This window comes from Procambarus clarkii, chromosome 29 (genome assembly GCF_040958095.1).
Source record: "Procambarus clarkii isolate CNS0578487 chromosome 29, FALCON_Pclarkii_2.0, whole genome shotgun sequence".
Taxonomy (NCBI): domain Eukaryota; kingdom Metazoa; phylum Arthropoda; class Malacostraca; order Decapoda; family Cambaridae; genus Procambarus; species Procambarus clarkii.
The window spans coordinates 3,414,548-3,419,883 of NC_091178.1; positions in this window are offsets into that span (position 1 = coordinate 3,414,548).

Sequence of the window (5,336 nt, forward strand, 5' to 3'; positions counted from 1 at the left end):
CACTACCGCATGGGGGGTGGGGTGGAACGGAGGTGCTCGGACTCGTGGTTACACCCATAATTTTAGAATCGATGGGGGGGGGGGGGAAATACGTTATCTCATTATTACTATTATTTCCTGACGGGGGAGAAGTGCTCAGACGGGGGGGGGGGAGGAAAGATAGAGGGTGGGAAATAAGGGCTAACTGTATTATAGGCTTATGGCTAATCACGCTTATTATATGGAGGGGCGAAGTGGCTGTAATTATGTTGGCAGTGAATCGACTCTATGTACTGGAAATAGTTGTGTGGTTAGACACACTCTCGTACCCAGATACTTACAAAGCTTAAGGTAATACAGGGATTGTTGGTAACCGCGTCTAACAGCCTGGTTGATCAGTCCAGCAACCAGGAGGCCTGTTCGACGACCGGGCCGCGGGGACACTAAGCCCCGGAAGCACCTCAAGGTAACCGATACTATGTGTAGTATTCTGTATCCATTGGAGATGGATACAAAAAATTCCTGAAGCCCCACATGAAAGGGATATCATCAGCGGGGTATGCGGGCTGGCTAACATTAGAACGGCCTTCAGGAGCTTGTGTCAGGAATCATTTAGAACCTTGTGTATCACATACGTAAGACCAATCCTGGAGTATGGAGCTCCAGCATGGGGTCCATACCTTGTCAAGCATAAGACGAAGCTGGAGAACGTTCAAAAGTATGTCACTAGATTAGTCCCAGAACTTAGAGGTATAAGTTACAAAGGCTGCGTGAATTGCACCTCACGTTCCTCGAAGACAGAAAAGTTCCAGGAGACATGATTACTACATATAAAATTCTCAGGGGAATTGACAGTTTAGATAAGGGCAAATTATTTAACACGGGTGGTACACGCACAAAGGGACACAGATGGAAACAGTACCCAAATGAACCACAGGGACATTAGAAAGAACTTTTACAGTGTCATAGTATTTAATAAATGGAATGCATTAGAAAGTGATGTGGTGGACGCTGACTCTTTACACAGTTTCAGATGGAGATATGATTGAGTGCAATAGGCTCAGGAACCTGTACACATGTTAAGAGGCAGGCCGAAAGAGCAGAGCTCAACCCCCGCAAGCACAACTAGGTGAATACTAGGTGAATTGTGGGGGCCTCGTAGCCTGGTGGATAGCGCGCAGGACTCGTAATTCTGTGGCGCGGGTTCGATTCCCGCACGAGGCAGAAACAAATGGGCAAAGTTTCTTTCACCCTAAGTGCCCCTGTTACCTAGCAGTAAATAGGTACCTGGGAGTTAGTCAGCTGTCACGGGCTGCTTCTTGGGGTGTGTCTGTGTGGTGTGGGGGAAAAAAAAAAAATAGTTAGTAAACAGTTGATTGACAGTTGAGAGGCGGGCCGAAAGAGCAAAGCTCAACCCCCGCAAAACACAACTAGTAAACACACACACACACACACACATACCTCACATTTTGCTGCATAATGTGTCTGATTTATACCTAGTAAGCATGGCAGCTATCATACTCCGTTTATAATGATTTATTATGTACTCCGAGTATGTCATTTAGGCCACCTGCCTCCCACACCCGACTCCCCTAATCCAACACAGTTCCTTAGCCAAACTTAATGTGTTTTTGTAACTCAAGTTCTGTCGTTCATCTTGACTTTCTGAGTTCAACTTCACTTTTAGGTCGAAGGTCCCAAACTTAGAGAAAGCTGGTGGGGGTACACGCATGCACGTACGCGCACACAGGGCGCTGGCGGCTGAGTAGACAGCATGCTGGGTACGTAATCCTGTGGTCCGGGGATTTGATTCCCGGCGCCGGCGATTAACAATGGGTAGATTTTCTTTTAGCCTGATGCCCCTGTTACCTAGCAGTAAATAGGTACCTGGGAGTTAGACAGCTGTTATGGGCTGTTTCCTGTGTGTGTGTGTGTTTGTGTGTGTGTGTGTGTGTGTGTGTGTGTGTGTGTGTGTGTGTGTGTGTGTGTGTGTGTGTGTGTACTCACCTATTTGTACTCACCTATTTGTGCTTGCAGGATCGAGCATTGGCTCTTGGATCCCGCCTTTCCAGCTATCGGTTGTTTACAGCAATGACTCCTGTCCCATTTCCCTATCATACCTAATTTTAAAATTATGAATAGAGTTTGCTTCCACAACCTGTTCCCCAAGTGCATTCCATTTTTCCACTACTCTCACGCTAAAAGAAAACTTCCTAACATCTCTGTGACTCATCTGAGTTTCCAGTTTCCACCCATGTCCCCTCGTTCTGTTATTATTACGTGTAAATATTTCATATATTTCCACTTTGTCAATTCCCCTGAGTATTTTATATGTTCCTATCATATCTCTCTCCCTTCTTTTCTCTAGTGTCGTAAGGTTCAGTTCCCTCAGACGTTATTCATATCCCATCCCTCGTAACTCTAGGACAAGCCTCGTCGCAAACCTCTGAACCTTCTCTAGTTTCCATATGTGTTTCTTCAGGTGGGGGCTCCATGATGGCGCGGCATACTCTAAGACTGGTCTCACGTAGGCAGTGTAAATTGCCCTAAAACCTCCTCACTTAGGTTTCTGAATGAAGTTGTGTGTGTGTGTGTGTGTGCGCGCGCGTGTGCGTGAAAAAAATAGTAATTAGTAACAGTGGATTGATTGACAGTTGAGAGGCGGGCCGTAAGAGCAGAGCGCAACCCCCGCAAGCACAACTAGGTGATTACGCACGCACACACACACACACACACACACACACACACACACACACACACACACACACAGTCAGTCATTGCTGTAAACAACCGATAGCTAGAAAGGCGGGATCCAAGAGTCAATGCTCGATCCTGCAAGCACATATAGGTGAGTACATATAGGTGAGTACACACACACACACACACACACACACACACACACACACACACACACACACACACACACAGACACACACACAGAATGAGAGACAGAGGGAATAAGAGAGTTGTCTTGAGAGATGTGTTGATATGTGCGAATCAGGTCTAAAATGTGGACGACAGATAACTTAATTGAGGATGACTTGGAATGAGCTGCGAGGATGAAGTAGGACTTGAAGGAGTTGAGACTTGAGTTAGAGGAGTGTGTGTTGAAGTCTGAGGTGTTGAAAATGTAGCGTGGTGATAGTTAAATTGTGCGAGTGGTTGGACTGTAGTTGGTGCGCATGTGTGGGGGGATTGTGAGGTGTTGGGGGTGTTCATGTGTGGGTGATTGTGAGGTGTTGGCTGTGTGCATGTGTGGATGATTGTGAAGTGTTGGGGGAGTGCATGTGTGGATGATTGTGAAGTGTTGGGGGAGTGCATGTGTGGATGATTGTGAAGTGTTGGGGGAGTGCATGTGTGGTGGATTGTGAGGTGTTGGCTGTGTGCATGTGTGGGTGATTGTGAGGTGTTGGGGTGTGCATGTGTGGATGAGTGTGAGGTGTTGGGGGTGTGCACGTGTGGATGAGTGTGAGGTGTTGGGGGTGTGCATGTGTGGATGATTGTGAAGTGTTGGGGGTGTGCATGTGTGGGTGATTGTGAAGTGTTGGGGGTGTGCATGTATGGGTGATTGTGAAGTGTTGGGGGTGTGCATGTGTGGATGATTGTGAAGTGTTGGAGGAGTGCATGTGTGGGTGATTGTGAAGTGTTGGGGGTGTGCATGTGTGGCGGGCTATGAGGTGCAGACTCAACAAAACAACATGACCCTCTAATTCTGAGTACAATGACGCCCAGCGGTGCACCAACACCTCCCAGGACACTGAGGCAAAATCCACATCAACACTATTTATTCTGAACAACTTTTGGAGTCGAGAAATTAAAGCAAAAACCATAATAATAAATATAATGGAACGCCAACTGATCTAAACACTAAAGGGATGAGTAGAGAACATATAGAAAACGGCTCTAAACACGGATATATAATTTTTTGATGGGAGTTTTTTGATGGGGAGCGGCGGGGGGGAGGGATGGGATGTGTGTGTGTGTTGGTGTGATATTTCAGACGTTGCATGTTCACCATGGGCGTGGTCAGGGCTGGCTAGGGGGAAGGGAAACTAGGCGTGAAATTATCATTTATTTTCGGCTCTGTAGGTAATGCATGTGTTGTGGGGGGGCTAATATGACCTTAAATAGGCTTTTACCCATTATATTGTGTAATTGGCCGAGCTCCATGTGAGCCCAAATACAAAATTCCCGTAGTGTGGTTTTTCTCGTTTTTTTTTAAAGTTGTGAAAACAATTGGTTATATATAAATTTTTTGTTACGTGCGTGTTTCAATTAGAGAGCAGCCTGTCAGGATATTGTACTACTCGTGTATATGATAATTTAATTAGGGTTTCCATGCAGAGGTTCAGGGCAACCTGGCCCTGGGGCCAGTAGCCTGGTGGATAGCGCGCAGGACTCGTAATTCTGTGGCGCGGGTTCGATTCCCGCACGAGGCAGAAACAAATGGGCAAAAGTTTCTTTCACCCTAAATGCCCCTGTTACCTAGCAGTAAATAGGTACCTGGGAGTTAGTCAGCTGTCACGGGCTGCTTCCTGGGGGTGGAGGCCTGGTCGAGGACCGGGCCGCGGGGACACTAAAGACCCGAAATCATCTCAAGATAACCTCAAGATAACCTGTCCTCTCACTTAATGCTTAGTAATTTTAACACTCATGCCGCAGCGTCGAAAAAAACACTTCAAATTTGACGCTTATCAAATCACGAGAACGGAGCCAGTACATCCGAGCGTCCTGACAGGCCGGCCCCAGATTTATGATGCGTACGCAATCCGTATGCACACAATAAGAGTATTGACTATACGTACTGCTACACGTAGACATAACACGCCTACTGGTAAAGAAACCCACGGTACGTAGGTACGTACTCATGTAGGTACGTACTCGTGTAGGTACGTACTCGTGTAGGTACGTACTCGTGTAGGTACGTACATATATACTCACAAGTAAACTCATCATTTGGTGAAGTTTAAAGACAACCAGTGCCTAAGATTTCCTTTGGCAACACGATTGAATTGATTTAAATGAGGGAACGACAATTAAACTGGACGGTAATTGTGTGTTCAGCTCTAAGACTTAAACTTTCCACGCCATAATAACCAAAAGGATAGAAGGCGAGGCGTGTGCCTCAGCCTGTCTCTGATTGGCTGACGCACTTTGAGGTTTCTCTGTGTTGCGGAATTTGATTGGAAGGGGAAACTGTTTGCCTGTGTCGTGAGATTTGATTGGTTCGGGCGTGAGGGTGCTTGTATCGGGAAAGATGATTGGTGTGTGCGTGTGTGTGTGTGTGCGTGTGTGTGTGAGTGCGAATTCAGATAATGTACTGGCATTCCGACGAGTGGGGATTAATTAATTGGGGG